The sequence below is a fragment of the Hordeum vulgare genome, chromosome 4H (assembly GCF_904849725.1).
Source record: "Hordeum vulgare subsp. vulgare chromosome 4H, MorexV3_pseudomolecules_assembly, whole genome shotgun sequence".
Taxonomy (NCBI): Eukaryota; Viridiplantae; Streptophyta; class Magnoliopsida; order Poales; family Poaceae; genus Hordeum; species Hordeum vulgare.
This window is the reverse complement of record NC_058521.1, coordinates 327740441-327752587: the sequence shown is the minus strand read 5'-3', so window position 1 is coordinate 327752587 and position 12147 is coordinate 327740441.

Below are 12147 nucleotides of genomic sequence, written 5' to 3'. Positions count from 1 at the left end.
CGCTAAAAATATGACAACCTGGATCGTGCCCCGTTGTGGTTGTTCTGGCCTTCCATGGCTTGCATGCTTCTCAGGAATTCCATGAGATCTTGATTCCTCTTTTCCTCAAACATTCTCATAATCTGCTGAGTACATGGTGCTTGGGGTGGTGGAGGTGGTAGGTCTTCTGGTGATTGACCTGCCTGCCTGGCAGACCGACGGATGGGGGTTCCATCTTTGCCTTGGCTACAACTCCCTTTCATCCTAAATTATTGTTCCCATTGCAAAGTACCGAATCGATGAGAAACATCCATAAGGGAAAAGCATGGTCATAAAACACCAAAGAAATCCTGATGAAAGGCAAATAAACAAAGAACATAATTATACAATGCACATTAACATCACATTTGGCAAGCTCGTAGGGGAGCATATCATGACTAGACTGCTCACACGGCAGTTGACATATGCAAAGATGCATGCTCAACAACTCCAACCTCGGCTCTAGTGGCGCGGATGGCAGGAACACTGGAAGACCTCCGACTCCTCGTCGTCTGATACTGAGTCAGAGTCTGAACTGGTGATGTTGACCTCAATCTCCGGAGCAAAGGCTACGCGGCGACGCTGGCGAGATGGTCCTGCTTCCGAGGGAGCACGACGCCTCAACATCAGGGCATCAGGAGTAGCAAGGAGTGAGGCCCACTCAGAATGAGTCTCACGGCGACTGCCAGACGAACTGCCTGGCGGTGCCAAAGAACTGGCTGGGATCTCAAATCCAGGTTGTGGTGGAACTGGTGGTGCATCTGGGGGTGGAACAGAAGACTGGGGTGGGGGTGGCACTACAGTTGCAATGACAAGTGTCGACTGAAGACGGGATAGCTCCTCTGTCAGGGACACGATCGTACGATAACTGGAGCTCACATAGCGAGATAGCACAGCAGTCGCACGGTCACATCACTACTGGAATCTGCTGGTTTGCCGACAGCCAGAGCTGACGGCAAATGATAGCTTAACTGATGGCAAAGGCGTTGCCGTTAGTGTGCTGTCGGTAAAGGTACCGGCCAAGATTTTATCGGCAATCACCTTCTTTGCCGTCAGCTGAAGGTCGACCGACGGCAAAGGCTTTGCCATCAGCTTTGTGGCACGGGCTGACGGCAAAGAGCAGTGGCGGCAATGGCGCAGGCCGAGCTCCGTTAGAAGGTTAACAGCAGGCTTTGCCCACAGTCGTAGCAAAGCTGACGGCAAAGCCGAAACCCCTAGGTCCCCTAGGTCGCCTCTTTGCCCACAGCCGTAGCAAAGCTGACGGCAAAGCCGAAACCCCTGGGTCCCCTTGGTCGCCTCTTTGCCAACAGCTGGAGCACAACTGACGGCAAAGCCAAAAATCTGGGAAAATTTGGTATTCCCAGAGTTGCGAGGATACACAGGCTGCCGCCACGTGTCTTCTTTGCCGTCTGTCCACCAACGGCAAAGCCTTTGCCGTCAGTAAGCTCTAGGCAAAGACCCTCTCTGATTTTTTTTCATATTTGTTTTCTGCTAATTCCCTGCATTTGCAAAACATAGATACAGACAAGAACATATATATATTTGCCCAGCCCCTAAATAGCACCACAAGTGCATCACAAAGTGCAAACAGCACAACACAAGTGCAAACAACACGAATATATGTAATTAAAGTGCAAACAAGATCACAAAGTATTACAAAGCATCACAAGTGCATCCACAAATACAATTGCATTACAAAGGTCATCTAAGACTACACAAGTGCATTACAAAGTCCCGCGAGCATCCATCCATATGCCATGCTGCTTTATCAAAATCTGCATAATGAGAAAGAAGTTAGAAGAAGAATACAATAAGAAAGAAGTTATCTGAATAATCTAAGCAATTAGAAGAAGAAGTGGAAGAAGAAGAAGAAGAATAAGAAGAACAAGAAGAAGAAGTGGAAGAAGTGGAAGAAGAAGAAGAAGAAGATAGAGAAAAAGAAAGAAGAGAAGTTATCTTTTTCCCCTCTTTCTTCTTCTCTTATTTCTTCATCTCTTGTTTGTTCTTCTCTTCTGGTTTCTTTTAAAACTTTCTAAACTAATTATGTCATTTTTGAGATCTAATATCAACTAGAATTTACTAAGCTAACTAAACCATGGCTAATATCAACTAGAATTTACTAAGCTAACTAAAGCCTGGCATAATCTAAGTTGATATAAATAATAAGAAGAATAAGAAGGAGAGGAATAACTTACCGAATGCCAAGAAACAGAGGAGAAGCTGCATCTCCGTTGGTCGCTGGGTTGCTAGGGCTCTCACCAGGAGAAGTAAAGGGATCGTGGGATTCAACTCTGGAATGATGCTGCAACAAGGCAAGAGTTAAAATATGTGGTTAGCACGGCGACAGACAATGGTATAAGACCGTGCAAGGTTGGTCATTGAAAGGGAACTCACCGTTCCCACCGGAGAAGGCATCAGCGGAGGGGGCGGCAAACCTTGCTTCTCACACATGGCCTGCAAATTAGTTTTCGAGGAGTCAAAGAAATAGCCTTGTTGCGTCTCACACATAGCCTCGCTTCTCACACAACTGACTTACCGCAACGAAGTCGTGCATGGCCTTCGCATGGGCATTATTGCGTGCCCTCTCCTCGTCAAGCAACCTCTGCGTATTCCGGTCCCTCTCCTCCAACAAGAGCCTGGTGGCCTCCCTCTCCTTCATAAGTGCGACGTGCAACCACTCCTCAAAAGGAATTTTCATCATCCATCCAGGGACAAAAGAACGAAAGAAATAATGAAGAAAACTAACCTCGATGGCAAGATCAACTGGCCTCGCGCGTTGCCGTATTACATGAGCGGAGCTCGTTTGCCTCGACTTGATTTGAGATAGAGTCTCAGTGATAGGGACGAAGCTATCACACATGGCCAGCGTGCCATGACTCTTACCGCCACCAGAGATCATTAACGCCTCTAGATCGATAGGATTCTGGCTCGGGTCAAAGTCAGGCCCGCGCAGCTGTTTGACCACCTCAGAATAAGACGTCATCTTGTTGTAGGCGGACAGGCTTGTGTACGCCGACGGCCCGTCCCCCTCATAATATGCCTTCGCCGTCTTGTACGAGCCCTTATGGGCCATGCTAAACGCGGCGTATCCCTCAGGCTCGGGCTGGTTATTGTGTTTGGCGTACACGAAAAGACAAAGAATTAGTACAATAAAAATCATGAACGAACGACTTATTGATGAAACAAAGCAAGGCACACATACCCATTTTTTGGCGTATTGCTTGATGTTGGCATTGCCTTGGTGGTGTGGCACACCAACCAATTGGGCACGACGGTCCTTGGCCATAGTGTGGGTGCTCAACCAAGCCTCTATGCACCACCTGTCCGCTATCATCTCCCAACAATCCATCTTATCGGCCAACCATCTCGGGGGCACCTATGAATGTAAGTTAATGAAGAATGAAACTAAGTATTATAACTAAATAGACATAACTAGCCCTAAGAACTGATCTTTGGAATGTACATACCTCCATGTACTCGGTCTTATCAAGGAAAATCTTTCGACATTCAGTTTTTGTCTTCGGCTCCCCTTGCTTGGCGTACCAATCTCGAACAGCCTGAACACGTAGCTCGTGCCTCTTGTTATTCAATAAACTCTTGCACTCTTTCACGAGATTCTTCTTGGCCGCCTCCTCCGTCCCCTCCTCGACCCTAAAGTAACTCTGCAATTATGCCAAATAGATGAACAGATGAATAGTGAAATGATTTGGAAGGAAATAACAATATATAACATTGTATACTTTTTATTGGGTAAAATAATAGTTACCCAAAAATCAGCCAACACCTTGTCGGCCACGCTCACACAAACAACACCATTGACATGTGTGTTTTCCGGGAGCAGAGCGGCTTGGTAGTGCTCCCACTTGAGTCCTCGCTCGGGAACCATACCCTCACCGGACAACAGCACTATCCCAGGGAAGTGCTCCATAAGTAAAGCACCAAGGAGGCAGTTTGGATTCCGGGTATTCTGTGGGTAATCCCACCGCCTACATAATGATAAGAAAAGACATTAGCTACTTGGTGAAATCTAATGATATAAGGTACACAATATATATCAACTTACTTCTCGCCATCTGGCTTAATGAACGCCCTGTGCTGCAACTCCAATCGGTCTGGAACTCGTGTCATACCACGTTGGTAGACCGACTTGCTGGCAGCCCCCTTAGCCTCAGTCTCAGCCCCCTCCGTCTCTGCCTCAGCCCAGCACCCTCCACCTCAGCCTCCGCCTCAGCACCCTCCGCCTCAGCCCGCTCCGCCTCAGCCTCCGCCTCAGCACCCTCCGCCTCAGCCTCCGCCTCAGCCCCCTGGATCGGTGTCTGCTCCTGGACGGGAGGATCCCGCAACGGTGACACCCTCGTGTGCAAGGGTTAAGTTGCTGAGACAGAAGTAGCCGAGGGTGGTGGCGACTGGCTCCTATCATGCAGCCTCCCTCTCCCACGACCACGTCCTCTGCCTCTCTTCTTTCCTACGCCTCTCCCACGGGGCTCCTCGGCAAAGCTCTGCAACAAAGTTGTCCGTAGCTGCCCAGGTGCTATCCTCAACTTATCCCCGCCTGCCATGTCTCACCACCTGTAACGATAAATAGTTAAATAATTAGTACAAATTCAAGGACAATAATTAAATGAACAATAATAAATACATGAATAATTCAACTAATAATTGAATAATTAAACAACAATGTTCGGATGCATACAAAGTACTAATAGTCTGGATCATCTGTCTCTTCTCCATGGTCAATTGAAGCAAAATCATCATCAGTATCACACGTGTCGTCATGACTGATATCGTCATCGGGTTCAGGGACATCATGTGGAAGGCCTTTTTGTAACCGATCAAGCATTGATAGCTCATCGGCATTGGTAACTTCTTCTACTTCCACTTCTCACAAGCATGTATCTGCTCATACGACATCTTGAGTGCACTAAGGATTTTGTCTGACTCATATAGGTTTGAAGGCATAATATGACCTTCTGGTAGAAAGCACCCAAATAGGGTCATCACTGAGTCAAACAGGTCTCTTCCAATGTTGAACTGGGCTTTCAAAGCCATTACTTGTGCGATGGCATCTAGCTGAGAAATCTTAGTGTGCTCGTGAAGAGGACGTTTTGAAGACTCCAACATGGCATAGAAGGCTTTCGCGGATTCCTCCATCTCTTCGTCCTTGTTTTGAGCATCATCAAAGTCATTCACCATGTCTTCAATCCCTGTACCATAATCATCGGTGCGCCGACGCAACACCTCATCTCTGTTACGTTGGGCCGACTCACCATCAAATGTCCACAAGGTATAGCCGGGAGTAAAACCACGCATCTACAGGTGTTTACCCATTACATCCTTTGTCTGTCGCGAATAATTCTTGCACTTAGTGCAGGGGCACCATGTTTTTTGCTGGCCTTTAGAAAACGCCGTTTCCACGAATTCATAGGTTTTGCTCAACCATTCATCGGTCATATCTCTCTGACTATGGTGACCGGTGTACATCCATTCCCGATCAATCATTCTGGCAAGCCCTATCCCTCGCGGAGAAGCTACCGCACATTTAAATGCACTCAATCAACACAAATACGCACTCGCGCTAATTAAGCTAACTAATACTAACATCTATTATTAATAATTTATTGTTCAAGTCTGAAACTGAGTGCTCTAAATATTCCGATGCCCGCACACGACTGCAAGTAAAAAAGCTCAGAAGGTGGCTGGAAAACAATTGATGGATGAATTTTTGTGAAGAAGGTACTACGTACCCTATTTCGTTGTTCATGGAATATTTCTTCTATTATGCAAATCCTAGGCTGCTTATATAGTTCTGCATTTTCATGTTTTACTTCAGGTTCAGGAAGATATGGACTTGTTAAAAATTTGGTAGCATTGGGTTATGGTCTTGAATTTGTGCCCTGCTTCCCTGCGATTGAAGCGATGGTTCTCTCATTGTGTCTTGCGACCATGTTCATCCTCCATGTCACTCTCCCTTCCGTGTCCCTCTCCTCCACTCTTCCTACTTGTTCTTTTGATCCTATGTTAAAGTGAGCCTGATGCTCCCAAAGATGGTGACATATTGACTGCAAGCAGGTGCAGATGCTCCTGACCTGCTTGTGCTGCATTTGTTTTCTTATACAAGAATGGTAGCTAAAGTATGTTTTGTACTCGTGGTTTGATCAGATGGATGTGCAAGTTTATCAGTTCAAGCTGTATTTATAAACAACATTGAACAGTATAAAAAATGCAGAGACTGTACTATGCAAGTGTATCACTATAAACTGAATTTTAAATAAAGTTTAACAGCACAAATAAAATGCAGACCGGAATAAAGTTTAACAACACAAATAAATTTATAGATGTGAAGCATAGAAAAGCTTATACCTTGCCAGACCAGAGTAATGGAGCTGTAGGAGATGTGTGCCTCTGAGCAAGAAGAGCACGGTCGGCGGATGACCGTAGGAGATGTGTGCCTCGAGCTGTAGGTGATGTGTACTCGTGGTCGCAGATGAGCTTGCCGCCTGAATGAACGGGAAGGGGCGGCGGCGGATGGAGACCGGCGGGGAGGCGCGAACCGGTCGGTCTCCTTGCTCACGGTGGGGCGGGAACGGAGCGGAGACCGACGGCGACGACGACAGGTGAGGGCGGCGACCACCGATAGGGCAGCAGCTGCGACCTAGGAGGCCGACGGGGCGGCGCCGTAGAGTAGGGGCGGCGTAGGGCGGGGCTGGCGTAGGGCGGCGCACGGCGGGGCGGGTGCGGGGCGGCGTCGACGAGTAGGGGCGGCGCGGGGCGGCGCATGGCGAGTAGGGTCGACGACGGCGGCGGGTCGGGAGAGCAGGGTGGGAGAGGTACGTGAGAGAGAAGAGGGTTTAGGTCGTGGCATGGGGGGATAAGGCACATGGCTTTGCCCTCAGCCAGCTGTCGGCAAAGACAGCCGTTAGTCTTTGCCCTCAGCTGGCTGTCAGCAAAGACGGCCCCCGTTAAGCACTGGTCGAACGTGCGACCGGGTTAGCCCCCTATACCGTCAGCCTCCCTATGCCGACAGTGTTTTTGTCCTTTGCCGTCAGTTGGCTAACGGCTTAGATAAAGCGGACGTCAAAGATTTTCTATGCCGTCAGCCTCTCCTATGCCGACGACATTTATTTTGGCTGACGGCAAAGTCTCTTTGCCGTCAGCCCCGTGAAATTGTTGACGGCAAAGCTGAAAGCTGTCGGCAAATTATGTTTTTCGAGTAGTGCATGCCGGGTCTACGGGAGCAAAAATGACTCGCCCTATCGAAGGCGACAATGTTGGGTAATGGAAGAAACCTGGATGAGTCTGCATCTCCACTTCGTGGTAACGCAAGTCAGTGAGAGCCTCCACCGCAACAAACTGGATTGCCATCTCTGGAGTAGAAGCCGTTCCGAGAATAGCTGCCAATATCCGAGCTGACAACCAAGTAAGCCTGAGCATGGAACTCGTACATGGACTCGGCAAGCTGCTCCCGAAACACCTGGTACACTGGTTCCTCGCCATGCGGGTACAGTCGAAACCAGACGTTCCGCAGCAGTGCTGGGAAGGAGGATGGTGCAAGCTCATACTGTAACATCCCTGATACCTGTTAGGGTTAGCAAGTTTGAGGTCATGTTTTCTTCCATTGCATCTTAAGAATTTGAATTGCACTCAAGGAAGGAAATGAAATCAAAGCAAAACCTCAACAAACTCTATATTCAAAAGAAAACCAAAGTAGTGCCAAATCAATGAATGAAAAATGGCCTTCAGAAAAGTTCAATATTTTAGATAAATGTTGAAAATAAGATATCATAGGTGAAACATATTTTCAAAATACTTTTGGCATTTTAAATTTAAGTTAAAAGCTACTGAAATCAATTATATATTTGATTTCGAGTATTTCAAAGTTTCCAAAAATGTTGAAAACTTTATATGTGGTTGGAAATATTCCAACTAACACTACAGTATCATTCAAACTATTTTAGGAATAGTTTGGAGCCAAAAATAGAACAAAAAAAAGTCAGTAAGAATAAAATAGAAACAGAAAAGAAAAGAAATAAGAAAAACCTTATGAGTCGCTCACCTGAGGCCCAGCCCACCACAACGCGTGTCGTCTTCCTTGTGCTAGTCGGCACCAGGAGGTAGCCGCCGCTCCCTCCGGCACGGCCACACACCTGCGTGCGTGCCTGGCCACCGCATCGCACTGGTGCAAAGGGGATAGGATCCCCGAAGACCTCCCCGTGCTCTCCCCCGCACCATTCGCCACACGCTCTCTCCCCCTCTCGGCCGCCACGACCGCGAGCTCGAGCTCGAGCTAGCAGTCGCTCCAGCCTCTCTTCCTCTCTGTTGATCCGCGCAACAGCTCCGCTGAAGCTCCCTGAAGCTCCTAAGCCAGTCGCTCGACGCCGAGAAGCTCTGAAACGCCGTGACGCCGTCATCTTCCTCCTCGGGTTACCGGAGCTCGCCGCCGTCGTTCTCCCTCCTCAGGCCATCCCCGAGCCCACTTTCGTCGCCTCTGCACTCCACGTGAGCTCAGGAATCTTTCCCCCAAGTTTCCCCCTCGATTCCTTCCTCTTTCACCCGATCCCACCGGAGCCCAACGTGATCCGTCGCGGGAGCTCGTCGCCGGTAGCCCTTCGGTGAATGGCTAGTCGTTATGAGGCCACCAAAAGCTTCAGCACGTTGCGTAGGTGCTCTAGGAGCTAAGCCCCGCTCGATTTGCCTTCGGTTTCATCGATCCCGACATAGCCCGAGCTCCGGCAGCCGTCGAGCTCGTCGCCCGCGTCATCTCCCGCCATCTTAGCCTCGGTTCTTTGCAAAAATGGAACTGCGGCTGAGTGCTGGTTCGTTTGGTGCTCTCTGCCGTGCAAATGGTCGCCGGAATCGAATTCCCGAAGTTCTCCGTCGTCTGTGTGGTCGCCGGAGCTCACCGCCGGCGAGTTCCACCTTGTCGCCGGGTGACCATCTACCGCTTCGGCCGTAGGCCACAACCCCTGGTAGGTGGGGCCTACCCTTTTAAAACAGAGAGAGAGAGAAGGGGAACCGAGGAGGGCGGCTCACAGCGACGCTCACCGGCGATAGGGACGGTGTCGAGGCTGGGAGATGACAGGAATGGAACGGGCGCTCGACGGCGATCCTCCGTGTACCCGTAGTTCCTCCGGAGGTGGAGGACGACGTCACCTCTCTTTCTTTGGCGGGTGGAGGCTACGATGGTCGTCAACGGCGACGGTTCCGGCAGGGATTCAACTCACCGACGGCTCGAGGAGCACCAGAGGGACCCAAGGAACACACTGGTGGCCTTGGATTGGACTGGGGAGGAGCGGAGGAGGCTGGCGACAGAGGGGATTTGGCGGCGGAGCAACCTGCCGGAGCTGAGGGAGAGGAGCTCCCGGCTCTTGCTGAGGGGCTCTATTGCTTATCCACTGGTGGAGGAGAGGGGTGGGAGCTAGGAGGGGTTCGGGCAGCGCCTTAAATAGGCCAACGACGAGCGCTGCCGAGCTCTCCCGAAGCAGCGAGGCTCGGGCTTGCCAGTAGAGCAAGGACGGCGAGCTGGCTGTCGCGGCGCAGTGGTGAGGTGATGGAGGACGTCAGGGAAGCGACGGGACTGGTTCGGATCCATTAATGGCGTGTGGACGACCACAGTGGCCGAAGCCCACTGTGTTGCCCATGGCGGAGCTTGGCCGGGAGCGCCGGAGGCCTTCCCCGGCGAACCAAAGGGTTCGGGAGGTGCCACGCGGCTACCGGGGACATCGTCGGCGCTTGAGAGAAGGGGGGGGCAGCGATTGACGGCTCGGGACGGCTCGGCAGTAACTGGACCTGCGTAGAGCGCGCTCTGTGGCATGCAACACCGTGATCACCATGGTTGCGGCAACCCTGATGCCACGCAAGCCTTGAGACCTTGTCCATAGCGTTGGCCAGCCTTCCATCAGTCACCATCCACTGCTAGCCTCAGCATACAAGCTCTGCTGCGACTAGGAAAAATCATCAACAGGTTCTGCCAGCAGACTTTGGGAGGTTCTGGAGCTCAACAGGGTTGGGATAAGAGCAAACTAAGATGTCTAATGGTATCAACATAGAAAAGACTCTAAACTGGCAAAACTTGGCAAGGTTTGAAGATCAAATGAATATAGTTCCTTTGTAAACCACCTTTCTGGTCCAAAATACAACTGAGCTCCTAGCACTCAATTGCAAGCTTTGCTACCAGTGTTTTCTGGTGGGAAAGTGTCATTTGGTGGTGCACACATGCCCAAAAGTTTGCAGCTCCATTGTGCACTCCTAGCTGGCACATCCTTCACAAAGGTCCTGTTTTAGCAAAAACAACTTAGAAGAGTGTTTTTGCTCAAAATTTGCAATGGACCATGGGATGTTTTTACATATTGGAACCCTATATGATCCCTAGTAACTATAGGAATTTATTGGGAATTTTTCAAAACAGGAATCATAGGGTTGCTTCACAAAGGGATAATTCTGGTCAGATAATAAATAATTATTCTGGCCATAATTATCCATTGGACAAAGAAATATTTTTGCATATTTTGAAATCATTTAGCATTGAGAAGATGTTGCAAAAGTTTTGGGTCTTAAAGCTCATCCAAGCTATAGGTTGTTTCACAACCCATAGTTATGGCATAATTCCCAAAATAGAAAAAGATAATTATTTAATGAAAGAAAACATTGCGAATAATCTCAGAAGTGTTTTAATATGAAGCAAATGGATTTGGGTTGTTTGAGACAAGATTTCAAATATTTCATAATCCAACTTGCTTTTAGAACTTGAAAATCCACCAAATTGCAAGTGCTTTTCAAAAAGATTTTGAAAAGAAAAGGTTTGAAAAATCAGGGTGTTACATGTGCACCTTCAAGAACAAGAAATGAAATAGGCATGGGGATATTAAAGATAGGAAGAGATGCCTAGGAAAACTTTATGGTGACTCAAGCGACAAATAGGGACTCAATATTTACTAAGAAAATTGATGAGTCAAGGACAATATGCTTCATCTGTGTCAAATAAAGAAACATGGAAAATAACATGTTATTGTGAGTGCGATAACAAAAGTCAAAAGAAAAGAGGCATGTTGTCCGCAATAAGTCATTTTAGTCGCATAGAACAATATTGTGTGGAATGAAATATATTAGCAGTTGTGCCTACACGAGAGAGGGAGTTTGGTTTCTTCTCTATATAATTATGAACTAGGAATCAAATTGCTTTAATTGGATAGCCATAGTTTAAATAAAAAAGAGCATTCCTACAAACATCCCAAGGTGTGCCATTACAAAAACATATACGTAGTTGCAATGCGACAATAGCATATGGGAAGAAATACAACAACGGTTTAGGTAAAGTTGCGGATGTTTAAAATTAGTCCTTGGACCAAAAAAACTCAAAGCGTGTTGATATAAAGACAAAAGTATTTGAAGAAATGGAAGAAGCAAACCAGAAATAAGTGAAACACTTCTTTTTTTCATAAACAGTCGCATGCTATGTATCTATAATATCATGGGTCTTCTATATCACATGTCAAGATATTCACCAACGAACCTAATAAAGTCAGTGAGAGTTTTACCTAGAATTCTTATTCTGATTCCTGAGCAGATATGTGCATATTACCTACATGCATTATTTAATACTAGTAAAAGTGCCTGTGCGTTGCACCGGGTTAGATAGTTGACTTTTCGATCATGAATTTTGTATTTGAAAAGCCCGCGCATCCCCCCTCCCTCATGTCCTTACAGTCAACTCACTTGTATGAGCCAACTGGTAGACAAATGACAATAGACACATGAAACTGTCCAGCACACACTCATGGCTTTAAAATTCTAGTGTAATAATGTCACCTAATTCTTCTTGACATCCACATTGCATATAAAGTCGCTATCGATAGACTGAAACAAATAATTGCACATCTAAGGTAAAGAAAAAGGAAGGTGTCAAATTATGAATACCAAAGAAAGAGTGACAGACTATTCAGGCACCAAAATATTCCAGTGTAATCCTCTCTTCGTTTATTTCCCTGCAATTAATTGTATGATCCCCATGGTCTCCAAAAGTATGTGAGCACATCATCCATGCAACAAACATTAGTAAATAAATTATAAGAAAGAATCCTAATAGACAAAATTGTGGTCCAGTATGTAAAAAATAGAACTTCATGAAGCCAA